This window comes from Nyctereutes procyonoides, unplaced genomic scaffold, assembly GCF_905146905.1.
Source record: "Nyctereutes procyonoides isolate TBG_1078 unplaced genomic scaffold, NYPRO_anot_genome, whole genome shotgun sequence".
In the NCBI taxonomy this organism is placed as follows: domain Eukaryota; kingdom Metazoa; phylum Chordata; class Mammalia; order Carnivora; family Canidae; genus Nyctereutes; species Nyctereutes procyonoides.
The window spans coordinates 15,400,586-15,421,091 of NW_026575020.1; the positions used below are offsets into that span (position 1 = coordinate 15,400,586).

General features: G+C 38.2%; 1 protein-coding gene across 2 annotated transcripts in view; it reads left to right on the plus strand.

The window, feature by feature from the left end:
* Window positions 1–20,506, plus strand: part of PPM1E (protein phosphatase, Mg2+/Mn2+ dependent 1E) — a 207,737-nt gene that overhangs the window by 114,072 nt on the left and 73,159 nt on the right. The window contains exon 1 of one of the 2 annotated variants that reach the window (XM_055317376.1): window positions 16,055–16,125. The exons of the other annotated variant lie outside the window; for it this stretch is intronic. The gene's annotated coding sequence lies outside the window, so the exon portion shown is untranslated. Of the gene's footprint in view, window positions 1–16,054; window positions 16,126–20,506 lie in introns of those variants that run through there. 2 annotated transcript variants of the gene reach the window in all.

The following is a 20,506-nucleotide window of genomic DNA, read 5'->3' on the forward strand; positions in this document are numbered from 1 at the left end:
TTTTTTTTTTGGCCAGTATTGTGTTGAGGACTTTTGCATCTATGTTCTTCAGGGATATTGGCCTGTAGTTTTCTTTTCTTGTGGTTTCCTTGTCTGGTTTTGGTATCAAGATAACACTAACTTTGTAAAATGAGTTTGGAAGTGTTCCTTTCTCTTTTTATGTTTCCTTTTTTTATTTTTAAAAGATTTTGTTTATTCAGAAGAGACACACAGAGGTAGAGACATAGGCAGAGGGAGAAGCAGGCTTCCTTTGGGGAGCCTCATGCGGGACTCAATCCCAGGACCCTGGGAACACGACCCAAGCCATAGGCAGATGCTCAACCACTGAGCCACCCAGGCATCCGTTTTCTTATGTTTCTCTTAAAATTTTATTTAAGTATCTCTTGGAAATATTTTTTTCTTTAAGTTTTCTTTACATGGTTTCTTTCTACCAGACTGCTTTGTATTCTTTTGGTCTCTGTCTTCCACATACATGTTTCTTTTTGGTATCTGATCATTTTAGCTGTTTGTTTTGAGGTGTCTAAAAGCTGACTGCAAAGCCTAAGCACATAAATAGGACTTGTCAAATCTGAGTTTTATTGTAGGATAATTTGGGCCATTTAAAAATTATTTTTATTTTTTAAAGATTTTATTTATTATTCATGAGAGAGACAGAGAGAGAGAGGCAGAGACATAGGCAGAGGGGGAAGCAGACTTACCGCAGGGAGCATGATGCAGTACTCAATCCCAGGACCCAGTATCATGACCTCAGCTGAAGGCAGATGCTCAACCACTGAGCCATCTAGGCACTCTGATGATTCCATTTATTTTCAATTAAAAACTTTAATTTATGTTTATGGCTTTTTAAAATTTAAATTCAATTGATTAACATATAATGTATTACTGGTTTCAGAGATAGAGGTCAGTGATTCATCAGTCTTACATAATACCCAAGTGCTCATTATATTACATGCCCTCTTCAATGTTCATCACCCAGTTACCACCCTTTCTCCATCCAGTGACCCTCAGTTTGTTTTCTATGGTTAAGAATCTCTTATAGTTTGTCTCCCTCTGATTTCATCTTATTTTTTCCTCTCTTCCCCTATGATCCTCTGTTTTGTTTCTTAAATTCCACATGAGTGAGATCATATGATGAGATCATATGATAATTGTCTTTCTCTGTCTGGCTTATTTTACTTAGCATAATACCCTGTAGTTCCATTCATGTCATTGCAAATGGCAAGATTTTGTTCCTTTTGACAGCTGAATAGTATTCCATTGTGTGTGTGTGTGTGTGTGTGCGCGCGCGCGCACACGCGTGTGTATCTTTGTATATACCACATCTTTATCCATTCATCTGTCAATGGACTTCTGGGTTCTTTTCATAGTTTGGCTATTGTGGACATTGCTGCTATAAACATTGGGGTGCAGGTGCCCCTTCAGGTTACTACCTTTGTATCTTTGGAGTAAATACCCAGTAGTGCAGTTGTTGAGTCATAGGGTAGCTCTCTTTTTAACTTTTTGAGGAACCTCCATACTGTTTTCCAGAGTGACTGCACCAACTTGCATTCCCACCAACAGTGTACAAGGGTTCCCCTTTCTCTGCATCCTCATCCACATTTGTCGTTTCCTGACTTGTTAATTTTTGCCATTCTGACTGGTATGAGGTTGTATCTCATTGTGGTTTTGGTATGTATTTCCCTGATGCTGAGGGATTTTGAGCATTTTTTCATGTGTCTGTTGGCCATTTGTATGTCTACTCTGGAGAAATACCTGTTCATGTCTTCTGCATTTCTTGATTGGATTATTTGTTCTTTGGGTGTTGAGTTTGATAAGTTCTTTATAGATTTTGGATACTGGCCCTTTATCTGATGTGTCATTTGCAAATATCTTCTCCCATTCTGTAGGTTGCCTTTTTTTTAAAAAAAAATATTTTTTAAAAGATTTTTTAATTAATTAATTAATTAATTTATTTATGATAGACATATATATATATAGAGAGAGGCAGAGACACAGGAGGTGGGAGAAGCGATCCCAGGACTCCAGGCTCGTGCCCCAGGCCAAAGGCAGGTGCCAAACCGCTGAGCCACCCAGGGATCCCCTGCCTTTTGGTTTTGTTGACTGTTTCCTTTGCTGTGCAGATGCTTTTTATCTTGATGAAGTCCCAACAGTTAATTTTTGCCTTTGTTTTCCCTTGCCTTTGGAGACGTGTCTAGCAAGAAGTTGCTGTGGCCAAGGTCAAAGAGGTTGAGGTTGCTGCCTGTGTTCTCCTCCTAGCATTTTGATGGATTCCTGTCTCACAGTTAGGTCTTTCATCCATTTTGAGTCTATTTTTGTGTATGGTGTGAGGAAGTTCATTTTCATTCTTCTGCTTGTGGCTGTCCCAATTTTCCCGACACCATTTGTTGAAGAGACTTTTTCCCTTTGGATATTCTTTCCTGCTTTGTTGAAGATTAGTTGACCATAGAATTGAGGGTCCATTTATGGGTTCTTATTTATTTATTTATTTATTTATTTATTTATTTATTTATTTATTTATTTATTTATGATAGTCACAGAGAGAGAGAGAGGCAGAGACACAGGAAGAGGGAGAAGCAGGCTCCATGCATCGGGAGCCTGATGTGGGATTCGATCCCGGGTCTCCAGGATCGCGCCCTGGGCCAAAGGCAGGCGCCAAACCGCTGCGCCACCCAGGGATTCCCATTTATGGGTTCTCTATTCTGTTCTACTGCTCCTTGTGTCTGTTTTTGTGCCAGTACCACACTGTTATGATAATTGTTACTTGTCTTTTTGATAAAAGCCTTTCTAGCAAATGTGAGGTGATATCTTGGCACAGGGTTTGATGTACCTGTTGGCCATCTATGTCTTCTTTGGAAATATGTCTGTTCAGATCCTCTACTCATTTTTACTTTTTTATTTTATTTTATTTTTTTAAGGATTTTATTTATTTCTGAGAGAGAGTGAGCACAAGCAGGGGAGGGGCAGAGGAAGCAGGAGAAGCAGACTCCCTAGTGAGCAGGGAGCCTGATGCAGGGCTTGATCTCAGGCCCTGGGATCATGACTTGAGCTAAGATCAAGAGTTGAATACTTAATCAACTGAGCTACCAAGCATCCCAAAAGACAGTCTTTTTTTTTTCCTTCCTTAAGCAAGCTTCACACCCAGCATGGAGCCCATCATAGGACTTGAACTCATAACCCTGAGACCAAGACCTGAGCTGAGAACAGGAGTTGAATACTTAGCTGACTGAATTAGCTACTGAATTGAGGGTCCATTTATGGGTTCTCTATTTTGTTCTACTGTTCTCTGTGTCTGTTTTTGTGCCAGTACCATACTGTCTTGATGATTACAGCTCTGTAATAGAGCTTAAAGTCCATGATTGAGATGCCACCAGTTTTGGTTTTATTTTTTAACATTTCTTTGGCTGTTTGGGGTCTTTTTTTGTTCCATACAAATTTTAGTATTATTTGTTTCAACTCTATGAAATAAGTTGATGGTATGTTGATAGGGATTGCAATGAATGTATAGATTGCTCTAGGTAGCATAGACATTTTAATAATATTTGTTCTTCCAATCCATGAGAATGAAACATATTTCCATTTCTTTGTGTCTTCCTCAATTTCTTTCATGAGTGTTCTATAGTTTTCTGAGTACAGATCCTTTGCCTCTTTGTTTAGGCTTATTCCTAGGTATCTTACAGTTTGGGTGCAATTGTAAATGAGATTGACTCCTTAATTTCTCTTTCTTCTGTGTCACTGTTAGTGTATAGAAATGCAACTGATTTCTGTGCATTGATTTTATATCTTGCCACTTTGCTGAATTCCTGTAGGAGTTCTAGAAATCTTTTGGTGGAGTCTTTTGGGTTTTCCATATAGAGTATTATGTCATTTGCAAAGAGAGAGAGTTTGACGACTTCTTTGCCATTTCAGATGTCTTTTATTTCTTTTTCTTCTCTGCTGAGGCTGGGACTTCTAGTAGTATGCTAAAGATCAGTGGTCATAGTGGACATCCCTGTCATGTTCCTGAACTTAGAGGAAAAACTCTTCAGTTTTTCCCCCATTGAGAAGGATATTCACTATTGGCTTTTCATATATGGCTTTTATGATATTGAGGTATATTCCCTCTATCCCTACACTGTAAGGAGTTTTAATCAAGAAAGGAGGCTGTACTTTGTCAAATGCTTTTTCTCCATCTATTGAGAGGATTATATGGTTCTTGTTCTTTCTTTTATTAATGCAGTGTATCACATTGCCTGATTTGTGGATGTTGAACCATGCTTGCAGCCCAGGAATAAATCCAATTTGATTGCGGTGAATGAATAATCCTTTTAATGTACTGTTGGATCCTATTGGCTAGTATTTTGGTGAGAATTTTTGCATTTGTGTTCATCAGGGATATTGATCTGTGATTCTCCTTTTTGGTGGGGTCTTTGTCTGATTTTGGGATCAAGGTAATGCTGGCTTCATTGAATGAGTTTGGTAGTTTTCCTTCCATTTCTATTTTTTGGAATAGCTTCAGGTATTAATTCTTCTTTAAATGTTTGGTAGAATTGCCCCTGGGAAGCCATTGGACCTGGACTCCTATTTGTTGGGAGATTTTTTTTATTACTGCTTCAGTTTCCTTGGTGGCTGTGTTTCTGTTCAGGTTTTGTCTTTCTTCCTGTTTCAGTTTTGGTAGTTTATACATCTCTAGGAATGCATCCATTTCTTCCAGATTACCTAATTTGTTGGCATATAGTTGCTCATAATATCTTCTTAGAATTGTATTTCTTTGGTGTTAGTTGTGATCTCTCCTTTTTCATTCATGATTTCATTTATTTGGGTCCTTTCTCTTTTGTTTTTGATAAGTCTGACCAGGAGTTTGCCAATTTTATTAACTTCAAAGAACCAGCTCTTAGTTTCATTAATCAGTTCTATTCTTTTTGGTTCTATTTCATTGATTTCTGCTCCAATCCTTATTAATTCTCTTCTCCTGCTGGGTTTAGGCTTTATTTGCTGTTCTTTCTCCAGCTCCTGCAGAAAGGTAGATTGTTTATTTGAGACCTTTCTTGTTTCTTGAGAAAGGTTTGTACTGCTATACACTTCTCTCTTAGGACCACCTTTGCTGCATCCTGAAGATTTTGAACAGCTCTGTTTTAATTTTCATTTATTTCCATAAATTTTTAAAAAATTTTTAAGATTGTATTTATTCACTCATGAGAGAGAGAGAAAAAGGCAGAGACATAGGCAGAGAGAGAAGCAGACTCCATGCAAGGGAGCCCGATGTGGGACTCGATCCTAGGACTCTAGGATCATGCCCTGGGCCGCAGGCAGGTGCTTAACTGCTAAGCCATCCAGCCATCCCATTTTTCTAATTCTTTAATTTCCTGTTGACCCATTCATTCTTAATAGGTTGCTCTTTAGCCTCCATGTATTTGAGTTCTTTCTAAATTTCTTCTTATGATTGAATTTCATTTTCAAAGCATTGTGGTCCAAAAATACGGGGAATGATCCCAGTCTTTTGGTACCAATTGAGACCTGATTTGTGACCCAGTATGTGATGTATTCTGGAGAATGTTCCATGTGCACTTGAGAAGAATGTGTATTCTATTCCTTAAGGATGGAATGTTCTGAATATATCTGTGAAGTCCATCTGGTCCAGTGTGTCACTCAAAGCCCTAGTTTCCTTGTTGATCTGCTTAGATGGTCTGTCCATTGCATGAGTGGGGTGTTAAAGTCCCCTGATATACTGTATTATCAATGTGTTTCTTTAATTTTGTTATTAATTGGCTTATATAATTGACTGCTCCCATGTTAGGGGCATACATATTTACAATTATTAGATCTTGTTGGATAGACCCTTTAATTATGATATAGTGTCCTTCCTCAACTTTTATTACAGTCTTAGGTTTAAAATCTAATTTGTCTGATATAAGGATTGCCACCCCAGCTTTCTTTTGGTGTCCATTAGCATGATAGTTTTCCACCACCTCGCTTTAAATCTGGAGGTGTCTGGATCTAACATGAGTCTCTTGCGAAGAGAATGAGTTTTGCTTTTTTGTCCTATCTGATACCCTATGTCTTTTGATTGGGGCAGTTAGCCCATTTACATTCAGAGTAACTATTGAAAGATATGAATTTAGTGCCATTGTATTACCTGTAAAGTCACTGTTTCTGTATGTTGTTTCTGTTCCTTTCTGGTCTATGTTATTTTGGGGCTCTTTCTTTGCTTAAAGAATCCCTTTTAATATTTTTTTGTAGGGCTGGTTTGATGATCATAAGTTCTTTTAGTTTGTTTGTCCTGGAAACTCTTTGTCTGTACTTCTATTTTGAATGACATTCTAGCTGGATAAAGTATTCTTGGCTGCATATTTTTCTCATTTAGCACCCTGAATGTATCATGCCAGTCCTTTCTTGCAGGTCTCTTTGCTAGTCTAACAGGTCGGCTGCTAATCTAATGTTTCTACCCTTGTAGGTTACAGACTTCTTGTCCTGAGCTGCTTTCGGCATTTTCTCTTTGTGTCTAAAATTTGCAAGTCTCACTATTATAATGTTGACCTATTTTTACTGATTTTTGAGGAATGTTCTCTATACATCCTGAATTTAAATGCCCATTTGCTTCCCTGGATTAGGGCAGTTCTCCACTATAATTTGCTCCAATATACCTTCTGCCCCCACCTCTTTCTCTTCTTATTCTGGGATCCCAATTATTCTAACATTGTTAGAATATTCTAACATTGTTTTGCTTTATGGTATCACTTATCTCTTGAATTCTCTCCTGTGAACAGTAGTTGTTTCTCTTTTTCTCAATTTCTTTATTCTCCATCATTTTGTCTTCTTTTTTTATTTCCTTTTTTAAAAAATTTTATTTATTCACGAGAGAGAGAGAGAGAGAGAGAGAGAGAGAGAGAGGCGCAAAGACAGGCAGAAGGTGAAGCAGGCTCCATGCAGGGGACTCGATCCCGGGACTCCAGGATCATGCCCTGGGTCGAAGGCAGGTGCTAAACTGCTGAGCCACCCAGGGATCCCCATTTTGTCTTCTATATCACTAATTCTTTCCTGCTTTATTTATCCTAGCAATTAGAGCTTCCTTTTTTTTTTTTTTTACTGCATCTCAGTAATAGCCATTTTTTTATTTTGAGTCGATTAGATTTTAATTCTTTTATTTCTCCTGAAAGGAATTCTCTAGTGCCTTTTACGGCTTTTTCAAGCCCAGCTAGTATCATTATAATTGTTATTCTGAACTCTAGTTCCAAGGTCTTTATGTCTATACTGAATAGGTCCCTGGCAGTCAGTAGTGCCTCTTGTTCTCTTTTTTGAGGTGATTTTTTCCATCTTGTCATTCTATCCAGAGAAGAACAGATGAATGAGAGAACAAAATACTAAAATGGCAAAATGGGGATCCCTGGGTGGCTCAGCAGTTTGGCACCTGCCTTTGGCCCGGGGCGTGATCCTGGAGTCCTGGGATTGAGTCCTATATCGGGCTTCCTTCATGGAGCCTGCTTCTCCCTCTGCCTGTGTCTCTGCCTCTCTCTCTCTCTCTCTCTCTCTCTGTCTCTCATGAATAAACAAAATCTTAAAAATAAAATAAAATAAAATGGCAAAATAGCCTAAGAAATATACACTAAACAAATCAGAAGAGCTCCCCCCCCAACAAAAAAAAAGAGTAAGACAGGTGAACGGAATAGAGGTATACACTGGATCCTATGTGTATTTTGGTCCTTTTGGTAGAAAACTAGATCCCAAAATTGTAACAAAAGAAAGATTTATATATGTACAAAAAATTAAATGAAAGGATAAAATGTAACTATAAAAATGAAAATTAAAAGACACCCCCCCCAAAAAAAGAAGGAATATAAACAGGTGAACAAACAGAACAATACACTATATCCTGAGTGTATTTTGGCCAGTTTGTTAGAAAAAACTAAATTTAAAAATTATAAAGAAAGAAAAATGTATATATACAAAAATAAAATTAAATATATTGACAGGACAGAATGTAGTTGTAAAGATGAAAATTTTAAAAAGACCAACAAAACCAAAGAAACAAAAATAAAAGAAAGAAAAAAAAAAAGGAAAAAAAGCCAATATGATCAGACAGGTAAAGAGAACAGAGCCATACACGAGATTATTATTTTTTAGATTATTTATTTACTTATTCATGAGAGACATAGAGATGCAGAGACATAGGCAAAGGGAGAAGCAGGTTCCCCGGAGGGAGCCCAATGTGGAACTGGATCCCAGAACCTCCAGATCACACTCTGAGTGGACGGCAAATGCTTAACCGCTGAGCCACTCACTCAGGCATCCGCATACACTAGAGCCTGAGTGTATTTTGGTCTGGTAGAAGAAACTGCATCCTAAAAGTGTAAAAAGAAGTAAAAACTATATATATTATATATATCATATATATATATACAAAAATAAAATTAAATACAATGAAAGGATAACAAGTAACCATAAAAATGAAAAATAAAGATTTTTAATGGGACACCTGGGTGGCTCAGTGGTTGAACGTCTGCCTTTGGCTCAGGGCGTGATCCTGGAGTCCTGGGATCGAGTCCGCGTCTGGCTTACCGCAGGAAGCCTGCTTCTCCCTCTATGTCTCTGCCTCTCTCTGTGTGTGTGTCTGTCATGAATAAAGAAGTAAAATCTTTGAAAATAAAATAAAAAATATTTTTAAAAAAGAGTTGATAAAATAATAAATTGGTTGAAAAGGGAAAGAAAAAAATTAAAATTGCAAGACTAAAGAATCATGGCGGGGGGGAAATCCCATGAATTCTATATGCTATATTCCCCTAGCGCTGGAGTTTTGTAGATCTCAGTGATGTTGGTAAACTTGGCTTTGGCTGGATGTTCTTGCTGTTTTTCTGGGGGAGGGGCTCATTGCATTGATTCTCAATGTCTCTGCCTCTGGCAGAATTGCACTGCCCTTACCAGGTGACCAGGCTAAGTAATCTGCTTCATTGCTCTAGGTGGCTTTTGTTTCCTGAAGGTACCCTCAGGGAAAAGTCAATCACTCTGGTCTCCCTAGTCTTCCTCTGCACTCCGTGCTCACCCAGCCTATGACTGAGGATTTCTATTTCAGGCCTGCAACTGTGTCTCATAACCCTGCAGACTCCTCCACGGCTCCTCCTGGGGGAGGAAGGGAAGTTTTGCCAGTTCTGCCGTTTGTTGGACCCCTGCTCGGAGAGCAGTCATGCTGACCTGGCGCAGTTTGCGGTTTGGGGAACCCGGAGCTGAGAGCCCACTCCTGGGCTTGCTGATTGTAGCTGGCTTCCCTGCTCCAATGCGTGGGAACTCTGCCGTATACTCAGGAACTCAGTCTTCCTGTGACCTTGAGGATCCTCAGACACACTGTCTCACCTAGAATTCCACCCCTGCTTCGCTGCCTTAGTGCTTTTCAGGCAAGGATATCTCTCACCAGAGCAGACTTCTAAAAGTTCGGATTGTGGGCAGCCCTGGTGGCGCAGCGGTTTAGCGCCGCCTGCAGCCCAGGGCGTGATCCTGGAGACTCTGGATCGAGTCCCATGTCGGGCTCCCAGCATGGAGCCTGCTTCTCCCTCTGCCTATGTCTCTGCCTCTCTCTCTCTCTCTCTCTCTGAATAAATAAATAAAAAATCTTTAAAAAAATAAAAAATAAAAGTTTGGATTCTGCACTCTGCTGCTACATTACTCTGGTGCGGGCTTACAGAGGATCCCATCCCCCCAAGGTTTATTTTCCCATACATCAACTGGGATTTACTTCTTCGCACTTCCTACCTTGTAGAAAGTGGTCAATTTCTATTTGTAGAGTTGCAGCTGCTATTTTCTTAGATCTCAGCTGCATTCCTGGGACCACACGAAACTAAGGTCTCCTACTCCTCCTCCATCTTGGACTCTCCTCTGGTTGGGCCATTTGTTAGGGAAACTTCTGATTCATAAATGAAGAGTTTTCTAATCTGTCTGGTTCAACAAAAGGGGGGAAGAGACCTGCTTTTATATAGATATATAGTGCGAGTAGGGGGAGGCACAGAGGAAGAGAGAGAATCTCCAGCTGACTGTGCTGATCAATCTCATGACCCTGAGATCACAACTGGAGTCGAGATCAAGTCAGTCGCTTAACCAACTGAGTCACGCAGGTACCTAAGGCTTGCTAATATTTGAATTCAGCATTCACCTATGCATAAAATCACATAATCCCCTTGTTTTTTTACCGTGGTATTTATGCCTTCAACAGTGCCTGGTGTCTTCTAATCAAGAGACCCCTGTTTTAACCTCTCTAGGGAATAAAGTGTAGGCTTCTGCCATAATTGGGAAGTTAGGGAAAGGTAGCCGCCTCAGGATGTGAAATGGAGGGAGGGGATCTAGGGATCCATCAGCTTCTTAAACAGATTTCACCCAGTTTTTCTTATCTCATCCATCTCATCTGCTATTCACCCCCAGTTCTACAGGTACTAGTGTTGCAAGTTTTTGTTCATTTAAAAAATTCTTTGGTATATATTGGATTTGTTCTCAGGTTTCCTCACTGTCAGTTTAGGACTTGGCTTTCTCTGTTCTGCTAAGTCACTTGCCACTCCATCATCTATTTTGGTTGCTTTTTTTCTTCCTGTCTTTCAGTTATGTATTTTTTAAAATTCCCTTTACCATTGTTAGTGGGGTTTCTAGAAGGAGCAGATTGTGTTCAATTTATTTCTTATTTCATATTTTTTCTTAGATAGGCAGTAGTATGTAGTTAGGTATATGAGTTATGCCACCAGACTGTTTGGGTTTGAACTTTGGGACTGCCACTTATTAAATTATCTATATTCCTAATTTTCCTCATCTTTAGAATAGAGATAAAAAATTTAATATTTATTTATTTATTTATTTATTTATTTATTTATTTATTTAAGATAAAGAGAGAGAGAGGCAGAGACATAGGCTGAGGGAGAAGCAGACTTCCTGCAAGAAGCCTGATGTGGGACTTGATCCTGGATCCCAGGATCCATGCCTGGGTGGCTCAGGCACTCAACCGCTGAGCCATCCTGGCATCCCTAATACAGAGATAATAATAATAATAATAATACCTATGTCATACAATGACTAGATAGTTAATTAATTAAAATTATTTAAAGCACTTAAAGCAGTGCCTACCACAAATAGCATGTCCTTAAAAAGTATTTGCTGTTACTATTTTCTTTCCTTTTTTCTGGCCTCTTTTCCTGCAACTCCTGTTGGTCAAAAGTTAATCTCACTTGACTGATACTTGAACTATCTTATCTTTTCTTTCATATTTTCCATTTCATGTTTCCTGGGGATTTTTTTCAGCCATAATTTAATTTTTTATTATTTATTTATTTATTTGTTTGTTTATTTATTTAAAGATTTTATTTATTCAGAGAGAGAGAGAGAGAGCGCGCGAGAGGCAGAGACACAGGCAGAGGGAGAAGCAGGCTCCATGCAGGGAGCCTGACGTGGGACTCCATCCCGGGTCTCCAGGATCACACCCCAGGCTGCAGGTGGCGCTAAACCGCTGCGCCACTGGGGCTGCCCTCAGCCATCATTTTAAATACCAAATAGCTCTTTTAATATGTGCTTTTGGGACACCTTGGTGGCTCAGTGGTTGAGCATCTACCTTCAGCTCAGGGTGTGATCCTGGGTTCCTGGGATGGAATCCCACATCAGGCTCCCTGCAGGGAGCCTGCTTTTCCCTCTGTCTATGTCTCTGCCTCTCTCTGTGTGTCTCTCATGAATGAATAAATAAAATCTTTAAAAAAAATCTGCCTTTAATCTTTCATGATTTCCTCAGATGTCAATGGCCCTTGGTGGTCTATGTATATTTTAAACTGATTAAAAGCTCTTTAGAAATAAGAAGGCTTATTTTAGGTAAGGCTTGCTTTTGGATGTTAGGATAGAGACATGGTCAGGTGTCACTACAAGGAGGACTTCTCTCTGGGATTGTTAATTTCCTCCAAAATAGACCTTTCCAATGTTTTCCTGGGCAGTTAAATGCAAGTGTTCTCAGGTGGTATTTGAGTAGAGTAATGGTTAGAGGAATTAAAATCCTATCATTTGGTGTTTCAATAAATGCCTTTCTTTTCAGTTCATATCACTTCTAATTTCTATGCTGCCTAGTGTCTCCAAGTCTTGTCTTTAGAATTTTTTTTTTCAAGGTCTCTAGAGGATAAATCTCCATTTTCCCGCCAGGGCTGGAGTCTGTGCACTTAGCAACTGGCATTCTATGTGCAGGACTGGGAAGGGCAATCAACAACAGTTCACATACATAGACTTTTCATCCTATTGTTTCACTTTGTGCTTCCCCTCCACTCATTTAGTACTTCCAAAATGTGAGCCTTTCCCAGGTTCTCTGTGGGTAAAATCGACTCTTGTCTCATTAGTATCCCACCGAGGTTATAGCTTCTTTCACCCTGATAAATCAAGCACCACTCCTCTATTTGCTCTCCTTTTTCTATAAATGTGTTAAAATATTTTATCCATTGTTGCCTTCTCTTCTGTTTGCTTTTTCCTTGTAGATTTAAACCTTTTATTTTGCTGTCATTTCATAAAGGAAGAAGTAAATGCTTATATCTAATCTGCATTTTTTAAATTAGAAATCATCAGATGAATGTTATTTTTAAAATATTTTATAGTTGCTTTTAGCTTAATTATATAATGTATCAATAACCTCTAACCCATCTTGGGAAAAAGAAGACCAGTTTTCCTTAAATGTAGGCTGCTATAGACCATACTCTCTTCTTTATAAGCAAGTGGTAGTGAACAAACTCAGGCTATAGGATCTAGTGGAAAGAGTTTGAATTCCCACAGCCAGGGCAAGTTTTTTTTTTTTTTTTTTTTTTTTTTTTTACCTACGATAATTCACTGGTGCTTGACTTTTCCATTTCTGTTAGGAAAGATTTTACTGAACTACAATTCTTTTTCCTTTTATTCTCCTCTTCCTCTTACCAGCTCTAATTACTGGCATTCATTGAGGACTCTCTTCTGATGCAAGAAAGCCAGGGTCTTCTGGGTACACTCTAAAAAATAGGTGGTATATCCATATAATGGAATACTGTTTTGCAGTAATATAGAAAATGGTATGTTCGTACAATAGAATACTATCCAGTGATAAAAAAGGAACAAACTATTTATACATGCTTCAAACATGGAACATCTTCAAAAACATTATACCAGGTGAAAGAAGCTAGATGCAAAAGGTTAGTTATATAGTTGTGATTCTATTTATATTTAATATCCAGAAAAGGCAAATCTATAAGGAAAGTTAGTCATTTTCTGGGTTGAGAATGGCTGATAGTGGGGGAGGCTGTGCATACATAGTAGCAAAGGGTATAGGGAGCTTTTATACTTTCCACTCAGTTTTTTTTTTTTAAGATTTTATTTATTTATTCATGAGAGACACAGAGAGAGAGAGAGAGAGAGGAGATGAGAGAGAGAGAGAGAGAGGGAGAGGACAGACAGAGGGAGAAGCGGGCTCCACGCAGGGAGCCCGATGTGGGACTCGATCCCAGGTCTCCAGGATCACACCTTGGGCCGAAGGCAGATGCCCAATCGCTGAGCCACCCAGGCGTCCCTCCACTCAGTTTTTGTTGTTGTTATCTTTTGTTTAAGATTGACTGATTGATGGATTGATTGACTGGAGAGAGAGAGAACTAGCAGGGGAAGTACAGGGAGAGGGAGAAGCAGGCTTTCACTGAGCAGGCAGCCCAATGTGGGGTCCCATCCCAGGACCCTGAGCCAAACTAAGAGTCCAGTGGTTAACCAATTGAGCCACTCAGGTACCCACTTGCCACTCAGTTTTGCTGTGAACCTAAAAGTGCTCTAAAAATTTATCTATTAATGGGACACCTGGGTGGCTCAGTGGTTGGTCATCTGCCTTCAGCCCAAGGCGTGATCCTGGAGTCCTGGGATCGAGTCCCACATCAGGCTCCCTGCATGGAGCCTGTTTCTCTCTCTGTGTCTCTGCCTCTCTCTGTGTGTCTCTCATGAATAAATAAATAAAATCTTAAAAAAAATCTCTTAAAAAAAAGTTGTCTATTAAAAAAGTAAATAAAAAAGGCCTTAAAAGAGGAATTACACTTTAAATCATAGAAATATAACCATCATATGTAAAGCTCTTTGTATACTAGTGAGCAAAATTGTTTTTTATTCAAGTATAAAGTACAGTGTTATATTAGTTTCAGGTGTACAATATAATGACTAACTCTATACATTCTTCAGTGCTTGTCAAGATGAGTGTACTGTTTATCTCTTTTATCTGTTTCACCCATCCTCCTATATAGCTCACCTCTGAAAAACTCCAGTTTGTCCATTTTTTTCCTGTTTGTTTTGTTTCTTAAATTTCATATATGAGTGAAATCATATGGTATTTGTCTTTCTCTGACTTATTTCACTTAGCATAGTACCCTCCATGTCCATCCATGTTATCACAAATGGTACAAATTCATCCTTTTTTATGGCTGTGGTAATATTCCTGTGTGTGTGTGTGTGTGTGTGTGTATGTGCACATTTATCTTCCTTATCCATTCCTTATTTCTTTGTCGATTGATGGACACTTTGTTGCTTCCATATGTTGGCTATTGTAAATATTGCTACAATAAACATAGGGGTGCATATATCCTTCTCAATTAGTGTTTTCATTTTCTTTGGGTAAATACCCAGTAGTGGATTACTGGATCATATGGTAAATCTAGTTTTAATTTCTTGGGGGAACCTCCATACTATTTTCTACAGGGGCTGTACCAATTTGCATTCCCACCAACAGTGGTTTCCTTTTTTCCACAACCTTGCTAATGCTTGTTATTTCTTGTGTTTTTTATTTTAGCCATTCTGACAGGTATGAGGTGATATCTCATTGTGGTTTGATTTGCATTTCCCTGATGAGGAGTGATATTGGACATCTTTTTAAGTGTCTTTTAGCCATCTGTATATTTTCTTTGATGAATTGTCTATTCGGTCTTATGTCCATTTGTTAGTTGGGTTATTCCTTTTTTTTTTTTTTTGATGTTGAGTGTAGAAGTTCTTTATATATCTTGGATATTAACCCCTTATTGGCTATATAATTTACAAATATCTTCTCTCATTCAGTAGGTTGCCTTTTCATTTTGCTGATGGTTTCCTTCATTGCGCAAAAGATTTTTATTCTGGGCACGTTGGTAGCTCAGTGGTTGAGCATCTGCCTTTGGTTCAGGTTGTGATCCCTGGGTCCTGGGATTGAATCCCAAATTGGGCTCCCTGCGAGGAGCCTGCTTCTCCCTCTGCCTAAGTCTCTGCCTTTCTCTGTGTCTGTCATGAATAAATAAATAAAATCTTTTAAAAAAAAAGCTTTTTATTTTAGTATAGGCCAAATAATTTATTTTTGCTTTTGTTTCCCTTGTCTGCAGAGATATATCTAGAAAAATGTTTCTACAACTGATGTCAAAGAAATTACTGCCTATGTTTACTTCTAGGAATTTTATGGTTTCAGGTCTCACATTTAGGTCTTTAATCCATTTTAGTTTATTTTTGTGTATGGTGTAAGAAAGTGGTCCAGTTTCATTCTTTTGCATGTAGCTGTTCAGTTTTCCCATCACCCATTTGTTGAAGAAACTGTCTCTTTCCCATTGTATATTCTTGCCTTCTTTCTTATGGAATAATTGTCCATATAAGTCTGGATTTATTTATGGACTCTCTTCTATTCTATTGATTTATGTGTCTGTTTTTGTGCTAGTGCCAAAGTGGCTGCCATACTAGGTAGCAAATTTAGGTATAATTATTACAGCATTAAATTATCAGTTTTTAGATTAACATGCAGGGTTTCAGATTTATTGTTTGACCTTTAAGTGAGACCTTTTAAAATAATTATTTGGATTCATTTCACTCACTCATTAATTCATCAAATGTTTACTGAGTACCTTTTCTGTGCCAGGTAACTATTCTAAATCCTAAGGATACAGTAGTAAACAAAAAGAAGACCTCTTCTTTCAAATAAATTAAGTTCATTTTTTTTTTTTTAAATTTTAGAGAGAGCAAGAGAGAGCACATGGGAGCATGGGGAGAGGCAGAGGGAGAGAAGCAGACTCCCTGCTGAGCATGAAGCCCAACACAGGCCTTCATCCCCCAACTCTGAGATCATGACCTGAGCCAAAATCAAGAATTGGACGCTTAACCAACTGAGCCACCCAGGCGCCCTGGAAATTAAGTTCATTCTTACAGGTGAAGACAGAAAATAAACACTAAATCTATCAGTCAGTGGCTTTGATAACTGTTGTGAAAAAAAATAAAGCAGAATAAGGGACTAGAAAATGATGAGGTAAGAATGCAAAAGGAGTTTGCTGTTTTTTATGAGGTGATCAGGGAAGGCATCTCTGATAAGGTTAAATAGAAATCTGAAATAAGTAAAGGAGTGAATGATATAGCTGGGTAAAAAGCTTTCTATTTCTAGCCAGAGGAATTAAAAAGTACAGAGATGGGGGCATTTGGGTGGCTTAATCAGTTGAGCATCTGACTCTTGATCTTAGATTAGGTCTTGATCTTAGAGTCATGAGTTCAAGGCCCATGTTGGCTCCACACGTGGGGCCTAGTTAAAGAAAGAAAGAAAGATGGTGAGGTGAGAGAAATAGAGAAATTTGTGTGATGTAGAGTAAGGTGAAAGAAGGAAAGTATAAGAAAACAGAGTCAGAGAGGTGGCAGAGAATTAAATCAAATAGGGATTTATAAGTGATGGTCAGGATTTTGACTTTGTCCCTGAATGAGATGGGAATGTAACAGAGGGTTATGAACAGAGGAAGGACCTGATCTGATTCACATTTTTAACAGATTACTCCAGGTGCTATGTAGAAACTAGAGTATGTAGAAAAAAGGAAAGCAGTTAATAGACTAATGCGATTGTCCAAGTCAGAAATAATGCTGGCTTAGACCAAGGAGGTAATCTTGGAAGCAGTAAGAAGTGGTTCCAGATATACTTCAAAGGAAGAAACAATAGGACTTTTAAAATGTGGTTTATGAGAAAGAAAAGGAGTCAAGGATAAATCCAAGATTTGTGGCTTAAGCAGTTAGAAGAAATGGAATTGTCATTGACTAAGTGGAGAAGGCTTGGGGAAGAACAAGCTTAAAGGGAAAATCAAGAAGTTGGTTTTGGACAAATTAAGATGATGGCACTTATTGAAGTGGAAATACTGAGTATATGTGGTTGGATATAAAAACCTGAAGCTAGCTCAGCTCAGGGGGTGCCTGGGTGGTACAGTCAGTTAAGTGACCAACTTTTGGTTTCATCTCAGGTCATGATCTTACAGCCCTGAGATTGAGCTCTGTGTCAGGTTCCAAGCTCAGTAGGAGTCTGCTTGAGTTTCTCTCTCTTTCTGCCTCCCTCACTCCCCCCACCTGACACAAACTTTCCCTTTCTCTTAAATAAATAAATAAATAAATATTTAGAAAATAATCTGAAGCTTGGAAGCATGGTATGACTGAAGATACAAATTTCAACATTACCTATAAATAAATGATATCAATGGAATTGGCTTTGTAATTATATACTATCTGTATATGCAATGAAAGCTTAAACAATGATTTTCATCCTTATTTCTTTCCTCTGTTTTTTATTAGAATTTGAAATGATCAGAAGACTTTTATCTATTAGCATTGTCAGTCTCAACAGCTTCTGAAAACTGTCTTCCAAAACTACAAATGGAAAAAAAAAAAACTACAAATGGTTATTTAAGATGCGCAATATGTAACTCTTTTGTTAGACCACTAAGTGTAATTTAAGAGGTGCAGGCCATTCAGTGAAGATGGAAAAGGTGACATTATGAACTTAAAGCATAACATTTTAGACAGATAAGGATTTACGGTTATCATTCTTAGTCATGACTTTAGTATCTTTATGTTCTTTTAGGTACTTTTTAGTTTTTCATTTTCTCTATTCTAGTGAAAGGAAATGTAAAATTTTGGAGTTATATACTTCAAAAGTTATTGGAATCATTATTAAAGGAAATTATAATGTTAAAAAAATCTTGGGGTGCCTGGGTGCCTCATTCAGTTTGGTGTCTGACTCTTGATTTTGGCTCAGGTCATGATCTCAGGGTCGTGGGATTGAGCCACATGTAGGGTTCCTCACTCAGAGGGGAGTTTGCTGGAGATTCTCTCCCTCGCCCTCTGCCTCACTCTCTTTCCCTTTCAAATAAATAAATCTTTTCTAAAAAGTCTTTATAAACTACTAAGTACTATACTTTGCTTAAGATTAACTTTATAGCAACATGACTGCTTAGGGATATTACTTGCTTCCCCCCAACCCCTGCCCCTGGCTCACTATAATGAGCTAATCTGTGTGCACAATCTTCCATGTTTTTTGCTCATTGGAATCATGTTAATTTGGGAGATTAACAGTTCAATTCTATTAACTGAGAAAACCTTTAAAAATTATTTTTGAGTTTTTTCTTCTGCACAGTTTCCATCATACTGCTTTTGCGATTATCCATAATAATGCCTTGTAGAAATAACTACATCAGTAAAATTATGCCACATTTGCTTCTGTAAATCTCTACTCCATCTCTTAAGTGGTTACAAGTATATTAGCTATCTGAAGTGAGGTCTTTTTTGCCTTACTAGAAACCTCAAAATACTTCATAATACCATGCTATCTAAAGTCTTTAAAGACTGTAAGTATGCATAATAAGCTATCAGTTATCTTCATTACAGTTGATTATTCATTACTTATTCAAGACAAGGTACTATGCTGTATATAATCAAAATAGTTGTGGTTCCTATAAATAAATCTTATTCAAAGGAACATTTTGTTAACTAGTGAATACACACACATATGCACACACAGTTGAATCAAACACAGTTGATTCTCATTCACAGTGGTTATGTTCCATAAAGTCATCATAAACTTTGAATTAATGAATACTGAACTATTTTTCCTAGGGGAAATACAGAGTTAGATTCCTGTGAGTCTTTGGTTACAAAGTTTTTGTCAACCAATGAGTACAACCTTGTTTTTTATGTGTTTCTGCTTAAAGGTCCTTATTTAATATATAGTTAATTCATTTTTAAAAAAGATTTTATTTATTTATTCATGGGAGACACAGAGAGAGAGAGGCAGAGACACAGACAGAGGGAGAAGCAAGGAGCCTGATGTGGGACTTGATTCTGGGACTCCAGGATCACGCCCTGAGGCAAAGGCAGACAGACGCTCAACTGCTGAGCCACCCAGGCGTCCCTGTAGCTAATTCATTAACATTGCATGCACAACACTATATAACTCATGGCTGAATGAAGGGTATTAAATGCATGTATTTTCTCCATAAGGTACACCACAGCCTTCATGTGCTTAGGAACACTAGATAGAACTATTTTTAGGGACCATTTTAAACAGCAAAATCAGCCACAAAAAGCACAAAAAATGAGAAAAATGTAGCACTAAATAGACTGAAAAGTGCTAAATAGATGGCACTAAATAGATTGCAAACATGTCATAATGTTTACATTATGAAAGCTCAAACAAGAAGGCAGAGTGAGTGTTACCTTATTTGACCTCAGCTGGGAACATGTGCTTCAGGTAACTTTTTTTTTTTTTTAAGATTTTCATTTTATTTATTCATAGAGACAGAGAGACAGGCAGAGACACAGGCAGAGGGAGAAGCAGGCATCATATAGAGAGCCTGACGTGGGACTCGATCCAGGGTCTCCAGGATCACGCCCTGGTCTGCAGGCAGCGCTAAACCGCTGCGCCACCGGGGCTGCCCATGCTTCAGGTAACTTAAATTGTTCATCATTCTGTGTATGTCCATGAATGACTGCTAAAAGACTGACTTTAGGGTTAACAAGTAAATTTAGTGAGTAGGTGGTTTACCCATACAGACTCAGTGAATAATGAGGAGACCAACTGTCTACATATTTTTTAATTCCTGCCTGACACACATTTTCTTCTCTCTATTGACCTTCTACTTATAAGTCCCAGCTCAAATGTTACCCTATCTCTGAAATCTTTCCCAGCAATCTTAAACAGAATTAACATTCTCTCCAGTACTCACTGAGTGATCTCATATCACTTTGTATATTCCTTTTTTATAGCATGTATCACATTTTATGTCAGTTCTTTGTTGGGATTCTTTAGACTGTGAGCTTTTTAAGAACAAGGTCCTTTTTCATCCATTTCTGTATCCTTAATACTTAACACATAGTCCGTCATTGACTGAGACACCCAGGCATCCCACATAGTTAAATTTAAATAAATTTTAAATGAATGAGTCAATTAGCCTCCCTGCAAATGGATTTATGTGTATTATCTTAATGAATCTGTCTTAATTAAAAATTGTAGGGGCGCCTGGGTGGCTTAGTCAGTTAAGCATCTGCCTTCAGCTCAGGTCATGATCCCAGGGTCCTGGGATAGAGTCTCCCCTTTCCTGCAGGGCTGCTCAGCAAGGAGCCTGCTTGTTCCTTCTCTTCTGCCCCCCACGCACCCTGCTCGTGCTCTCTAATAAATCTTTAAAAAAATAAATAAAAATTGTGAGGCTATATGAAGTGGAAATAGTACACATTTTATACCAGTGAACATCTCTTGCTATCTCTATTTTTGTTGATTCTTTTTTCATTT